The following is a 17,880-nucleotide window of genomic DNA, read 5'->3' on the forward strand; positions in this document are numbered from 1 at the left end:
TAGAGTTTATGAAACATTGGCTTAAATGTAATGTATGAAAGTAATTAATTGCTAAATCAGATCCATTTTCTCTTTCTAGTGGTCAAAGTTTCAAGATACTCAATTGAGAATTGAGTGTTTCATAAGCCATAAAAAATTTGAATTTGTCATATACGTTAAAATTATCATATAAAAACATGTTTTATAGAGTTTATGAAACATTGGCTTAAATGTAATGTATGAAAGTAATTAATGCTAAATCAGATCCATTTTCTCTTTCTAGTGGTCAAAGTTTCAAGATACTCAATTGAGAATTGAGTGTTTCATAAGCCATAAAATATTTGAATTTGTCATATACGTTAAAATTATCATATAAAAACATGTTATTACAGATTTTATGAAACATTGGCTTAAATGTAATGTATGATATTAATTAATGCTAAATCAGATCCATATTCTCTTTCTAGTGGTAAAAGTTTCAAGATACTAAATTGAGAATTGAGTGTTTCATAAGCCATAAAAAATTGAATTTGTCATATACGTTAAAATTATCATATAAAAACATGTTTTATAGAGTTTATGAAACATTGGCTTAAATGTAATGTATGAAAGTAATTAATGCTAAATCAGATACATTTCTCTTTCTAGTGGTCAAAGTTTCAAGATACTCAATTGAGAATTGAGTGTTTCATAAGCCATAAAAAATTTGAATTTGTCATATACGTTAAAATTATCATATAAAAACATGTTTTATAGAGTTTATAAAACATTGGCTTAAATGTAATGTATGATATTAATTAATGCTAAATCAGATCCATATTCTCTTTCTAGTGGTAAAAGTTTCAAGATACTCAATTGAGAATTAAGTTTTCATAAGCCATAAAAAATTTGAATTTGTAATATACGTTAAAATTATCATATTAAAACATGTTTTATAGAGTTTATGAGGTATCAGCTTAAATTAAATACTTGGAAGTTAATAATCCTAAATATGAATCATTTACTGAATTCATTGGTCATGGTGTCATGATACTAATTTTTTGTTTCACTAATATTAAGTTGCTACCAATTATGTTCAATAACCTTTATACATACATTGCATAAATCCAATATTATTATCAATATCTTCTAGTCTATTTTCAAAATAAGATGTTGATACTTTTCAAAAGTGCTATGAATGTAAATTCCTGTCCCAGCAAGCCTTGGGTGAACTGCTGCACTGCTATCTGAAAAAAATGTTGTCAGTTAAATATGTAAAATCGGTGGAGAATTAATTGAGAATTGATTGTTTTATAAGCAGTTAAAAATATGAATTTATAACACGAGTCAAAATTATCATTTAAAAGCATGTTTATAGTGTTTATGAAATATCAGCATCAATGAAATACATGGAAGTTAATAAAGCTAAATAGGAAACAATTACTTAATTCAATGGTGTTAGTTTCATGTCAATTAATTGAGAATTGAGTGTTTCATAAACCATAAAAAATTTGAATTTGTCATATACGTTAAAATTATCATATAAAACATGTTTTTATAGAGTTTATGAAACATTGTCTTAAATGTAATGTATGAAAGTAATTAATGCTAAATCAGATCCATTTTCTCTTTCTAGTGGTCAAGTTTCAGATACTCAATTGAGAATTGAGTGTTTTCATAAGCCATAAAAAATTTGAATTTGTCAGTATACGTTAAAATTATCATATAAAAACATGTTTTATAGAGTTTATATGAAACATTGGCTTAAATGTAATTATGAATATTAATTAATGCTAAATCAGATCCATATTCCTCTTTCTATTGGTAAAAGTTTCAAGATACTAAATTGAGAATTGAGTGTTTCATAAGCCCTAAAAAATTTGAATTGTCATATACGTTAAAATTATCATATAAAAACATGTTTTATACAGTTTATGAAACATTACTTAATGTAATGTATGAAAGTATAATGCTAAATCAGATCCATTTTCTCTTCTAGTGGTCAAAGTTTCAAGATACTCATTGAGAATTGGTGTTCATAGCCATAAAAATTGATTTTGTCCATATACGTTAAAATTATCATATAAAACATGTTATACAGGTTATATGAACATTGGCCTTAAATGTAATGTATGAAATTACTTAATGCTAATCAGATCCATATTCTGTTCTAGTGGTAAAGTTTCAAGATACTTAATTAAGAATTAATGTTCATAAGCCATAAAATGATTGTCATATACGTTAAATTATCATATAAAACCATTTTATAGAGTTTATGAGGTATCCAGCTTAAATTAATACTTGGAAATTAATAATCCTAAATATGAATCATTAATGAATTCATTGGTCATGGTTTCATGATACTAATTTTTTGTTTCACTAATATTAAGTTTGCTACCAATTATGTTCAATAACCTTTATACATACATTGCATAAATCCAATATTATTATCAATATCTTCTAGTCTATTTTCAAAATAAGATGTTGATACTTTTCAAAAGTGCTATGAATGTAAATTCCTGTCCCAGCAAGCCTTGGGTGAACTGCTGCACTGCTATCTGAAAAAAATGTTGTCAGTTAAATATGTAAAATCGGTGGAGAATTAATTGAGAATTGATTGTTTTATAAGCAGTTAAAAATATGAATTTATAACACGAGTCAAAATTATCATTTAAAAGCATGTTTATAGTGTTTATGAAATATCAGCATCAATGAAATACATGGAAGTTAATAAAGCTAAATAGGAAACAATTACTTAATTCAATGGTGTTAGTTTCATGTCAATTAATTGAGAATTGAGTGTTTCATAAACCATAAAAAATTTGAATTTGTCATATACGTTAAAATTATCATATAAAAACATGTTTTATAAAGTTTATGAAACATTGTCTTAAATGAAATGTATGAAAGTAATTAATGCTAAATCAGATCCATTTTCTCTTTCTAGTGGTCAAAGTTTCAAGATACTCAATTGAGAATTGAGTTTTCATAAGCCATAAAAAATTTGAATTTGTCGTATACGTTAAAATTATCATATAAAAACATGTTTTATAGAGTTTATGAAACATTGGCTTAAATGTAATGTATGAAAGTAATTAATGCTAAATCAGATCCATTTTCTCTTTCTAGTGGTCAAAGTTTCAAGATACTCAATTGAGAATTGAGTGTTTCATAAGCCATAAAAAATTTGAATTTGTCATATACGTTAAAATTATCATATAAAAACATGTTTTATAATGTTTATGAAGTATCAGCATCAATCAAATACATGGAACTAATAATGCTAAATCAAAATTATTCACTTAATTTATTGGTCTTGGTTTCATGATACTAACTTTTTGTGTCACTAATATTAAGTTGCTATCAATTACATTCATTTAACATTACACGTACCGTGCAAAACACCATTATTAATATTAATACCTTCTATTCCATATTAAACATAGGATGTTGAAACTATTCCAAGCGCTAAAAATGTTAATTCATGCTCAGCAAGCCTTGAGTGATCTGTTGCACTGCAATCTGAAAAATATGAAAGTTAATAATGGTAAATAAGCATCAATACTTAATCTAATGGTCAAGGTTACATGACTTTTAGTGACACTACTATTAATTGAATCACAATTATATTCTATACCCATTACTCGTACTTTGCATAAAACCATTATTATTATCAGTATCGTCTAGTCCATTTTCAACGTAGGATGTTGTAACTTTGTCAAGTGTCAGAAACGTTAATTCATGTCTTAGCAATCCTTGAGTGATCTGTTGTACTGCCATCTAAAAAAAAATTGTCGGGTAAATATGTATAATGGTTGGAGGATAAAATGTCACTACTACACACCATAAAGAGATCGAAAGTCTGTTTATGACAACTAGTACGTGAACAACACTGAATAATTCAGAAATGGAAATAATCAAACAAAAACCAACAGACAAACTTCATTCCTATTTCAAAATACTTGAAAACAATTTAAAGTTGAAATTTAAATACAAATATGAATATAAAACTGCAAAAAGATATGAAATAAATATCAGACAGTAAATACAAACGGTTAGGTATCAATAGATAAACAATGTTTAATATCACTAAACCACAATCATGGATGAAAAACATCATATCAATTCGGATTAGAATATTCAACTTATTACATTTTATCTCTGGCCGCCGAATTCAAAAATGTTTAATATTATAATATTTTTAGATACAAATACAATTTCAAAACTGATTAACTGAGCATAATATAATGAAATAAATTTCCAATAATATCGTGTACGTTGTAAATTTATCAGGCAGTTGTATGAATATTATGAGTCTTAACATAGATACATAGTAACTAGTAAGACAAAAGTCAAAAAGTAATAACATTAAACTATATATGTATGTATTATTTAAGTGTTTAGATAGTTGCAGGTAAGCGTTTATTATGCATTAATATTCTCCGGACTGTACAGTCCACTGGTTAACTAATTGAGCTTAAGTAAACGGTCTTATATGTTATATATCTTATACATATAACGATTCATTTTTTGAATACTTAACAATGTAAATAAATCATAATAATTTATTTTTTATGTTCGATGTCCATAAAATTTAAATCTTTATCTCCTATAAATATTACCGAAGTTATATTGTGAAATTCAAAACAAATTACTACCAATCATACTAATATATTGCATATTAATTATACACATATAATTAAAACTAATAAATATTAAATGAAATGTTGTATTCGAGTAGATTTGAGTCTGAAGTGATCTACTGACTGCGTCGTACATTTTAAAAATGATGGTCGTATCTCGTATAAACAACGAAATCGCTTAGGTACATATTAAATTCTTAACGCTAAACGAGGGATATAAACACTATAAACATTAAATTGATGTATTCTCTATATGATTTGATGAAAAACTATTTATAAATAAACTATTTTTTATGCTGTTGGCGTAATTGCTAAACGTTGAAACCTTAACAAACATAAAACGTGTAAAAAAAACAAAGTTCAAAAAGATACTTCGTTAAATCGTTATACGGTGGTATAGGTGTACCATACAGAAATGTATGCGTGTACGAAAAAACAAGCCATTCGATTTTTTAACCTTTATTAACCTTTCAAACTCGTCATAGCATTTATGAGTCAGCACTCAAATTTCGAAAAGATTAAACAAAAACTCAAATTCAAAAAATTCGAAAAATACGTAAAATCTAAGTGCCAAAAATAAAAATATAATCGTAACTTCGCAACAAAACGTCCGATTGCTTCGGTTTTGGTAGCGTTCGAATTTTTACAAAAACGTCTAAACGATGCGTAGAAAAAAATCGCTCTAACCACCTAAAAATTAATTGTTTCGTAGCGACAAAGTCCAAAAACTGCAAAATCCTAATTTCCGACGCCAAAAATAGGGGTAAAAATGAATTCTACAGTGTCACCACGGGACGCCGATTTTGATCACAGACCTACGAAAAACTGAACTTGTGAACTTCAGAAACGTGGAACAAATATTAAACATTTTTTAAAATATCCATGGGGGGAGGGGCACAAGGAGCCATAGGACACTGCTACCACCGAAGGACTTTATGTAAAACGACTTTAAACAGAAATTTCCGTGAAGTAACTATGTCCCATACATCGAAACCCGGCCGAGTAACACTCGTCTAAAAAATTCAAATTTCGGAATTCCAAGACCCCAATGTGGGGTAAAAACGGCATTTACGGTGTCCACAACAGATAACGCTTTTGATCAGCATCATCCAAAATACCAGAATCTTGAGTTTCAAACACGTCGAACGACCAATAAGGTTTTTCAAAAATATATTTGAGGGAAACAAATATTTATGCAAATATACAGTACTTATAACTTTTTTTTTTTATTTATTTATTAAAATTAAAATGTTTCAGCATTTTATCATGCTATTACAAGTTTACTAACGTGTTCAATTACAAATAACAAATTACAATTACTAATATTTTTAGTTAGTGATATAGTGATACACATGCTAATGTTAGTTAATATTTATTTATTAGTGGTAATTTAAAATCGATCTTCGTCTTCGCTTGATTGTGATAGAAGGAGATCTTGGGGTAGACGTGGTTTTAAACGCCGATTTTTCGTTTTTTTTTTCCCAGGTTGTAGAACCGTGCGCCATCAGATGTATTGAGATTAGCATGAAAGTTTTTGAATTGTATTTTTATCCAGTCTCGGAGAAGAGGGATTCCCGTGACTTATAACTTTATACATAATAATAGTACTACTCATAGATAATGATGAAACACACTGCGAAATTTAGAATTTTTACGCTATTGCAAAGATGTTTAAAGTATACCTTTTGTAACTTGTACCTACGTATAATAAGTAATATAGTTGTTTTATTTACATAGAATAATTTATGACTTTGACGTTTGCAATTTGTGAATATATTTCGTACAAATTGTACCAAGTCGTAATTTTTCATAATTTTTTTGTTGCTTTTGGTAATTAAAATGTACAAGGTTCAGTATAATCATACCGTTTAGGGCGATGTTAAACATTTATTACTGAAACATATAATTATATATGCAAACTTGCAGTAAGTAAATAAAATAATTATTTAAAAAAGTTTTATATTGTATAACATAACTTTTCTAAAACTTTGAATTTTACAACTCGTTATTTCAACACATGATATAATCTGTTGTAATGATATTCATCTATAGATTTTGAGATTCAAATTGAAATACTAACATTTTTAATATTGGTTGTTTCGTTTCGAAATCTTCGAGGTTCAACGCAGTGACACCTCAAAATCAAATTTCTGTTCTAAAGAATTTTGAATTTCAATTTTAAAATTAAGAAATTGCTAAAACCAAATTTCCTACCAATTTTTTTTTTTAAACTGCACATTTAAATTACCATTTACCGTCTAAATAATTGAGTTGAAAAACTTTTACTAATTGCAAGACGCATCTTGGGACGAATTTGTGTCGGTCTCTGAACATTTTATCTAAAGGCGCCAGTATTAAAGGATTTAGTTTTGGAGTTTTGGATAACGTAATAACTAATAATAAATTGAGTTTTAACACAAAAATTTATGAAAAATTCAGAATTTGGACAGTTACACTGTTACAAAGTCATAAATGAGTAGATAATTTTTCTATAATATGCAATGGTTTGTGAGCAATAATATTGAAAATTTTGAAAGTGCAGTAGCGTTGCCTATACAAAACACCTTCAAATCTGCATGACAATATAATAAAATACATAATGCGCTCAATTTCACTATTTGAGGTGTACTGTAAGATAAAATAATTAATAAAATAAATAGAATATTAGAAAAATCTACCAATATTCTATATTTCAAAAATAATTAAATCGTTTAAAATTTGCCTATATAGACCCCTTCTATTGATAAAAAAAAAGGATCCGACAAACTGGCTATATTAATTAAGCATATGAATACATTATGATCACTAATATTTTTGAAAATATAAACAAAAAAAAAAGATCACAAATGTCCATAAAACTTTACTCATAAGAAATAAATTTTTTTTATAAGTAGGTATTAAAAACCTTTATTTTGATATTTATCAAAATCACAAAAAAAAAAACTAACTCTTTTCTAGTTAAAAGTTGTCTGTCCTGTATTTTTAAGTTTTGAAAATGTTATACATGATTTTTCATACGTACATGTAGTTCATAAGATTAAAATCATAAAATCTAGATATATAAAAAGATAATTATTTGTTACACATTTCAAGTTCAAATTTGATTGAAATCAAATATATAAACAAAGATGACTAATGATTTATAATTGAAAAATATTTATGGGCATATAAAAATTTTAGAATATCTTATTACATTTTATACATTTATTGGCCTTTAAAATGCATTTTATTTCTAATAAAAATGAATTTAACCATAAAATAATAAAAGTGAATTGCATAAAATTATTAAATTTATCGGAATCTTCTAGTCCATTATAAATGTAGGATGTTGAAACTTTTCAAAGTGGTAAAAATGTTAATTCATGTTTCAGCGAGCCTTGAAAGATCTGCTATACTGCAATCTGAAAAAATGTAGTCACTTAAAATGTGAAATTGGTGGAGAACAACATTAGAATACAGAGTTTTATACGCAGTTAAAAATATGAATATAAAAAACGAGTCAAAATTATCATATAAAAACATGTTTTATAGAGTTTATGAAACATTGGCTTAAATGTAATGTATGAAAGTAATTAATGCTAAATCAGATCCATTTTCTCTTTCTAGTGGTCAAAGTTTCAAGATACTCAATTGAGAATTGAGTGTTTCATAAGCCATAAAAAATTTGAATTTGTCATATACGTTAAAATTATCATATAAAAACATGTTTTATACAGTTTATGAAACATTGTCTTAAATGTAATGTATGAAAGTAATTAATGCTAAATCAGATCCATTTTCTCTTTCTAGTGGTCAAAGTTTCAAGATACTCAATTGAGAATTGAGTGTTTCATAAGCCATAAAAAATTTGAATTTGTCGTATACGTTAAAATTATCATATAAAAACATGTTTTATATAGTTTATGAAACATTGGCTTAAATGTAATGTATGATATTAATTATTGCTAAATCAGATCCATATTCTCTTTCTAGTGGTAAAAGTTTCAAGATACTAAATTGAGAATTGAGTGTTTCATAAGCCATAAAAAATTTGAATTTGTCATATACGTTAAAATTATCATATAAAAACATGTTTTATAGAGTTTATGAAACATTGGCTTAAATGTAATGTATGAAAGTAATCAATGCTAAATCAGATCCATTTTCTCTTTCTAGTGGTCAAAGTTTCAAGATACTCAATTGAGAATTGAGTGTTTCATAAGCCATAAAATATTTGAATTTGTCATATACGTTAAAATTATCATATAAAAACATGTTATTACAGATTTTATGAAACATTGGCTTAAATGTAATGTATGATATTAATTAATGCTAAATCAGATCCATATTCTCTTTCTAGTGGTAAAAGTTTCAAGATACTAAATTGAGAATTGAGTGTTTCATAAGCCATAAAAAATTTGAATTTTTCATATACGTTAAAATTATCATATAAAAACATGTTTTATAGAGTTTATGAAACATTGGCTTAAATGTAATGTATGATATTAATTAATGCTAAATCAGATCCATATTCTCTTTCTAGTGGTAAAAGTTTCAAGATACTAATTGAGAATTGAGTGTTTCATAAGCCATAAAAATTTGAATTTGTCATATACGTTAAAATTATCATATAAAAACATGTTTTATAGAGTTTATGAAACATTGGCTTAAATGTAATGTATGATATTAATTAATGCTAAATCAGATCCATATTCTCTTTCTAGTGGTAAAAGTTTCAAGATACTAAATTGAGAATTGAGTGTTTCATAAGCCATAAAAAATTTGAACTTGTCATATACGTTAAAATTATCATATAAAAACATGTTTTATACAGTTTATGAAACATTGTCTTAAATGAAATGTATGAAAGTAATTAATGCTAAATCAGATCCATTTTCTCTTTCTAGTGGTCAAAGTTTCAAGATACTCAATTGAGAATTGAGTATTCATAAGCCATAAAAAATTTGAATTTGTCGTATACGTTAAAATTATCATATAAAAACATGTTTTATAGAGTTTATAAAACATTGGCTTAAATGTAATGTATGATATTAATTATTGCTAAATCAGATCCATATTCTCTTTCTAGTGGTAAAAGTTTCAAGATACTCAATTGAGAATTCAGTTTTCATAAGCCATAAAAAATTTGAATTTGTAATATACGTTAAAATTATCATATTAAAACATGTTTTATAGAGTTTATGAGGTATCAGCTTAAATTAAATACTTGGAAGTTAATAATCCTAAATATGAATCATTTACTGAATTCATTGGTCATGGTGTCATGATACTAATTTTTTGTTTCACTAATATTAAGTTGCTACCAATTATGTTCAATAACCTTTATACATACATTGCATAAATCCAATATTATTATCAATATCTTCTAGTCTATTTTCAAAATAAGATGTTGATACTTTTGAAAAGTGCTATGAATGTAAATTCCTGTCCCAGCAAGCCTTGGGTGAACTGCTGCACTGCTATCTGAAAAAAATGTTGTCAGTTAAATATGTAAAATCGGTGGAGAATTAATTGAGAATTGATTGTTTTATAAGCAGTTAAAAATATGAATTTATAACACGAGTCAAAATTATCATTTAAAAGCATGTTTATAGTGTTTATGAAATATCAGCATCAATGAAATACATGGAAGTTAATAAAGCTAAATAGGAAACAATTACTTAATTCAATGGTGTTAGTTTCATGTCAATTAATTGAGAATTGAGTGTTTCATAAGCCATAAAAAATTTGAATTTGTCATATACGTTAAAATTATCATATAAAAACATGTTTTATACAGTTTATGAAACATTGTCTTAAATGAAATGTATGAAAGTAATTAATGCTAAATCAGATCCATTTTCTCTTTCTAGTGGTGAAAGTTTCAAGATACTCAATTGAGAATTGAGTTTTCATTAGCCATAAAAAATTTGAATTTGTCGTATACGTTAAAATTATCATATAAAAACATGTTTTATAGAGTTTAAGAAACATTGGCTTAAATGTAATGTATGATATTAATTATTGCTAAATCAGATCCATATTCTCTTTCTAGTGGTAAAAGTTTCAAGATACTAAATTGAGAATTGAGTGTTTCATAAGCCATAAAAAATTTGAATTTGTCATAAACGTTAAAATTATCATATAAAAACATGTTTTATAGAGTTTATGAAACATTAACTTAAATGTAATGTATGAAAGTAATTAATGCTAAATCAGATACATTTTCTCCTTCTAGTGGTCAAAGTTTCAAGATACTCAATTGAGAATTGAGTGTTTCATAAGCCATAAAAATTTGAATTTGTAATATACGTTAAAATTATCATATAAAAACATGTTATTACAGAGTTTATGAAACATTGGCTTAAATGTAATGTATGAAATTAATTAATGCTAAATCAGATCCATATTCTGTTTCTAGTGGTAAAAGTTTCAAGATACTAAATTAAGAATTGAATGTTTCATAAGCCATAAAAAATTTGAATTTGTCATATACGTTAAAATTATCATATAAAAACATGTTTTATAGAGTTTATGAGGTATCAGCTTAAATTAAATACTTGGAAATTAATAATCCTAAACATGAATCATTTAATGAATTCATTGGTCATGGTTTCATGATACTAATTTTTTGTTTCACTAATATTAAGTTGCTACCAATTATGTTCAATAACCTTTATACATACATTGCATAAATCCAATATTATTATCAATATCTTCTAGTCTATTTTCAAAATAAGATGTTGATACTTTTCAAAAGTGCTATGAATGTAAATTCCTGTCCCAGCAAGCCTTGGGTGAACTGCTGCACTGCTATCTGAAAAAATGTTGTCAGTTAAATATGTAAAATCGGTGGAGAATTAATTGAGAATTGATTGTTTTATAAGCAGTTAAAAATATGAATTTATAACACGAGTCAAAATTATCATTTAAAAGCATGTTTATAGTGTTTATGAAATATCAGCATCAATGAAATACATGGAAGTTAATAAAGCTAAATAGGAAACAATTACTTAATTCAATGGTGTTAGTTTCATGTCAATTAATTGAGAATTGAGTGTTTCATAAACCATAAAAAATTTGAATTTGTCATATACGTTAAAATTATCATATAAAAACATGTTTTATAAAGTTTATGAAACATTGTCTTAAATGAAATGTATGAAAGTAATTAATGCTAAATCAGATCCATTTTCTCTTTCTAGTGGTCAAAGTTTCAAGATACTCAATTGAGAATTGAGTTTTCATAAGCCATAAAAAATTTGAATTTGTCGTATACGTTAAAATTATCATATAAAAACATGTTTTATAGAGTTTATGAAACATTGGCTTAAATGTAATGTATGAAAGTAATTAATGCTAAATCAGATCCATTTCTCTTTCTAGTGGTCAAAGTTTCAAGATACTCAATTGAGAATTGAGTGTTTCATAAGCCATAAAAAATTGAATTTGTCATATACGTTAAAATTATCATATAAAAACATGTTTTATAATGTTTATGAAGTATCAGCATCAATCAAATACATGGAACTAATAATGCTAAATCAAAATTATTCACTTAATTTATTGGTCTTGGTTTCATGATACTAACTTTTTGTGTCACTAATATTAAGTTGCTATCAATTACATTCATTTAACATTACACGTACCGTGCAAACACCATTATTAATATTAATACCTTCTATTCCATATTAAACATAGGATGTTGAAACTATTCCAAGCGCTAAAAATGTTAATTCATGCTCAGCAAGCCTTGAGTGATCTGTTGCACTGCAATCTGAAAAATATGAAAGTTAATAATGGTAAATAAGCATCAATACTTAATCTAATGGTCAAGGTTACATGACTTTTAGTGACACTACTATTAATTGAATCACAATTATATTCTATACCCATTACTCGTACTTTGCATAAAACCATTATTATTATCAGTATCGTCTAGTCCATTTTCAACGTAGGATGTTGTAACTTTGTCAAGTGTCAGAAACGTTAATTCATGTCTTAGCAATCCTTGAGTGATCTGTTGTACTGCCATCTAAAAAAAAATTGTCGGGTAAATATGTATAATGGTTGGAGGATAAAATGTCACTACTACACACCATAAAGAGATCGAAAGTCTGTTTATGACAACTAGTACGTGAACAACACTGAATAATTCAGAAATGGAAATAATCAAACAAAAACCAACAGACAAACTTCATTCCTATTTCAAAATACTTGAAAACAATTTAAAGTTGAAATTTAAATACAAATATGAATATAAAACTGCAAAAAGATATGAAATAAATATCAGACAGTAAATACAAACGGTTAGGTATCAATAGATAAACAATGTTTAATATCACTAAACCACAATCATGGATGAAAAACATCATATCAATTCGGATTAGAATATTCAACTTATTACATTTTATCTCTGGCCGCCGAATTCAAAAATGTTTAATATTATAATATTTTTAGATACAAATACAATTTCAAAACTGATTAACTGAGCATAATATAATGAAATAAATTTCCAATAATATCGTGTACGTTGTAAATTTATCAGGCAGTTGTATGAATATTATGAGTCTTAACATAGATACATAGTAACTAGTAAGACAAAAGTCAAAAAGTAATAACATTAAACTATATATGTATGTATTATTTAAGTGTTTAGATAGTTGCAGGTAAGCGTTTATTATGCATTAATATTCTCCGGACTGTACAGTCCACTGGTTAACTAATTGAGCTTAAGTAAACGGTCTTATATGTTATATATCTTATACATATAACGATTCATTTTTTGAATACTTAACAATGTAAATAAATCATAATAATTTATTTTTTATGTTCGATGTCCATAAAATTTAAATCTTTATCTCCTATAAATATTACCGAAGTTATATTGTGAAATTCAAAACAAATTACTACCAATCATACTAATATATTGCATATTAATTATACACATATAATTAAAACTAATAAATATTAAATGAAATGTTGTATTCGAGTAGATTTGAGTCTGAAGTGATCTACTGACTGCGTCGTACATTTTAAAAATGATGGTCGTATCTCGTATAAACAACGAAATCGCTTAGGTACATATTAAATTCTTAACGCTAAACGAGGGATATAAACACTATAAACATTAAATTGATGTATTCTCTATATGATTTGATGAAAAACTATTTATAAATAAACTATTTTTTATGCTGTTGGCGTAATTGCTAAACGTTGAAACCTTAACAAACATAAAACGTGTAAAAAAAACAAAGTTCAAAAAGATACTTCGTTAAATCGTTATACGGTGGTATAGGTGTACCATACAGAAATGTATGCGTGTACGAAAAAACAAGCCATTCGATTTTTTAACCTTTATTAACCTTTCAAACTCGTCATAGCATTTATGAGTCAGCACTCAAATTTCGAAAAGATTAAACAAAAACTCAAATTCAAAAAATTCGAAAAATACGTAAAATCTAAGTGCCAAAAATAAAAATATAATCGTAACTTCGCAACAAAACGTCCGATTGCTTCGGTTTTGGTAGCGTTCGAATTTTACAAAAACGTCTAAACGATGCGTAGAAAAAAATCGCTCTAACCACCTAAAAATTAATTGTTTCGTAGCGACAAAGTCCAAAAACTGCAAAATCCTAATTTCCGACGCCAAAAATAGGGGTAAAAATGAATTCTACAGTGTCACCACGGGACGCCGATTTTGATCACAGACCTACGAAAAACTGAACTTGTGAACTTCAGAAACGTGGAACAAATATTAAACATTTTTTAAAATATCCATGGGGGGAGGGGCACAAGGAGCCATAGGACACTGCTACCACCGAAGGACTTTATGTAAAACGACTTTAAACAGAAATTTCCGTGAAGTAACTATGTCCCATACATCGAAACCCGGCCGAGTAACACTCGTCTAAAAAATTCAAATTTCGGAATTCCAAGACCCCAATGTGGGGTAAAAACGGCATTTACGGTGTCCACAACAGATAACGCTTTTGATCAGCATCATCCAAAATACCAGAATCTTGAGTTTCAAACACGTCGAACGACCAATAAGGTTTTTCAAAATATATTTGAGGGAAACAAATATTTATGCAAATATACAGTACTTATAACTTTTTTTTTTTATTTATTTATTAAAATTAAAATGTTTCAGCATTTTATCATGCTATTACAAGTTTACTAACGTGTTCAATTACAAATAACAAATTACAATTACTAATATTTTTAGTTAGTGATATAGTGATACACATGCTAATGTTAGTTAATATTTATTTATTAGTGGTAATTTAAAATCGATCTTCGTCTTCGCTTGATTGTGATAGAAGGAGATCTTGGGGTAGACGTGGTTTTAAACGCCGATTTTCGTTTTTTTTTTCCCAGGTTGTAGAACCGTGCGCCATCAGATGTATTGAGATTAGCATGAAAGTTTTTGAATTGTATTTTTATCCAGTCTCGGAGAAGAGGGATTCCCGTGACTTATAACTTTATACATAATAATAGTACTACTCATAGATAATGATGAAACACACTGCGAAATTTAGAATTTTTACGCTATTGCAAAGATGTTTAAAGTATACCTTTTGTAACTTGTACCTACGTATAATAAGTAATATAGTTGTTTTATTTACATAGAATAATTTATGACTTTGACGTTTGCAATTTGTGAATATATTTCGTACAAATTGTACCAAGTCGTAATTTTTCATAATTTTTTTGTTGCTTTTGGTAATTAAAATGTACAAGGTTCAGTATAATCATACCGTTTAGGGCGATGTTAAACATTTATTACTGAAACATATAATTATATATGCAAACTTGCAGTAAGTAAATAAAATAATTATTTAAAAAAGTTTTATATTGTATAACATAACTTTTCTAAAACTTTGAATTTTACAACTCGTTATTTCAACACATGATATAATCTGTTGTAATGATATTCATCTATAGATTTTGAGATTCAAATTGAAATACTAACATTTTTAATATTGGTTGTTTCGTTTCGAAATCTTCGAGGTTCAACGCAGTGACACCTCAAAATCAAATTTCTGTTCTAAGAATTTTGAATTTCAATTTTAAAATTAAGAAATTGCTAAAACCAAATTTCCTACCAATTTTTTTTTTTAAACTGCACATTTAAATTACCATTTACCGTCTAAATAATTGAGTTGAAAAACTTTTACTAATTGCAAGACGCATTTGGGACGAATTGTGTCGGTCTCTGAACATTTTATCTAAAGGCGCCAGTATTAAAGGATTTAGTTTTGGAGTTTTGGATAACGTAATAACTAATAATAAATTGAGTTTTAACACAAAAATTTATGAAAAATTCAGAATTTGGACAGTTACACTGTTACAAAGTCATAAATGAGTAGATAATTTTTCTATAATATGCAATGGTTTTCTGAGCAATAATTTGAAATTTTAAATGAGTAGCGTTGCATATACAAACACCTTCAATTTGCATGACAAATATAATAAAATACATAATGCTAAATTTCACCATTTGAGGTGTACTGTAAGATAAAATAATTAATAAAATAAATAGAATATTAGAAAATCTACCATAAAAAATTTGAAAATGTCAAATACGTTAAAATTTTCATATAAAAACATGTTTATTGATAAAAAAAAGGATTAAACAAATGTATTAAAGTAATTAATGCTAAATCAGATCCATTTTCTCTTATTTTTCAAAAGTTTCAAGATACTAAATTGAAAATTGAGTGTTTCATAAGCCATAAAAATTTGAATTTGTCATATACGTTAAAATTATTTTTAAAAGTTGTATTAAAGACCTTAAAATTAATGTATGAAATTAATTATGCTAAATCAGATCCATATTCTCTTTCTAGTGGTAAAAGTTTCAAGATACTCAATTGAGAATGAATGTTTCATAAGCCATAAAAATTTGAATTTGTAATATACGTTAAAATTATCATATAAAAACATGTTTTATAGAGTTTATGAGGTATCAGCTTAAATTAAATACTTGGAAAGTTAATAATCCTAAATATGAATCATTTAATGAATTCATTGGTCATGGTTTCATGATACTAATTTTTTGTTTCACTAATATTAAGTTGCTACCAATTATGTTCAATAACCTTTATACATACATTGCATAAATCCAATATTATTATCAATATCTTCTAGTCTATTTCAAAATAAGATGTTGATACTTTTCAAAAGTGCTATGAATGTAAATTCCTGTCCCAGCAGCCTTGGGTGAACTGCTGCACTGCTATCTGAAAAAAATGTTGTCAGTTAAATATGTAAAATCGGTGGAGAATTAATTGAGAATTGATTGTTTTATAAGCAGTTAAAAATATGAATTTATAACACGAGTCAAAATTATCATTTAAAAGCATGTTTAAAGTGTTTATGAAGTATCAGCATCAATGAAATACATGGAAGTTAATAAAGCTAAATAGGAATCAATTACATAATTCAATGGTGTTAGTTTCATGTCAATTAATTGAGAATTGAGTGTTTCATAAGCCATAAAAAATTTGAATTTGTCATATACGTTAAAATTATCATATAAAAACATGTTTTATAGAGTTTATGAAACATTGGCTTAAATGTAATGTATGAAAGTAATTAATGCTAAATCAGATCCATTTTCTCTTTCTAGTGGTCAAAGTTTCAAGATACTCAATTGAGAATTGAGTGTTTCATAAGCCATAAAAAATTTGAATTTGTCATATACGTTAAAATTATCATATAAAAACATGTTTTATAGAGTTTATGAAACATTGGCTTAAATGTAATGTATGATATTAATTAATGCTAAATCAGATCCATATTCTCTTTCTAGTGGTCAACAAGTTTCAAGATACTCAATTGAGAATTTGAGTGTTTCATAGCCATAAAAAATTTGAATTTGTCATAAACGTTACAAATTATCAAATAAAAAAATGTTTATAGAGTTTATGAAACATTGGCTTAAAATGTATGTATGATATAATTAATGCTAAATCAGATCCATATTCTCTTTCTAGTGGTAAAAGTTTCAAGATACGCAATTGAGAATTGAGTGTTTCATAAGCCATAAAATTTTGAATTTGTCATAACGTTAAAATTATCAAATAAAAAAATGTTTTATAGAGTTTATGAAACATTGGCTTAAATGTAATGTATGATATGAATTAATGCTAAATCAGATCCATATTCTCTTTCTAGTGGTAAAAGTTTCAAGATACTAAATTGAGAATTGAGTGTTTCATAAGCCATAAAAATTTGAATTTGTAATATACGTTAAAATTATCAAATAAAACATGTTTATAGAGTTTATGAAACA

General features: G+C 26.4%; 1 long non-coding RNA gene across 1 annotated transcript; it reads right to left on the reverse strand.

Annotated features, from left to right (window-relative positions):
- Positions 1-2,458: 2,458 nt before the first annotated feature.
- LOC113558578 lies at positions 2,459-11,324 on the reverse strand. The gene is made up of 3 exons (XR_003405663.2): positions 11,267-11,324; positions 9,934-10,064; positions 2,459-2,516 (listed from the first exon to the last, which is right to left on the reverse strand). It is a non-coding gene; the product is annotated as an uncharacterized LOC113558578 (long non-coding RNA).
- Between the last annotated feature and the right edge of the window lie 6,556 nt (positions 11,325-17,880).

The sequence above is a fragment of the Rhopalosiphum maidis genome, chromosome 3 (genome assembly GCF_003676215.2).
Source record: "Rhopalosiphum maidis isolate BTI-1 chromosome 3, ASM367621v3, whole genome shotgun sequence".
NCBI classification, from domain to species: Eukaryota; Metazoa; Arthropoda; class Insecta; order Hemiptera; family Aphididae; genus Rhopalosiphum; species Rhopalosiphum maidis.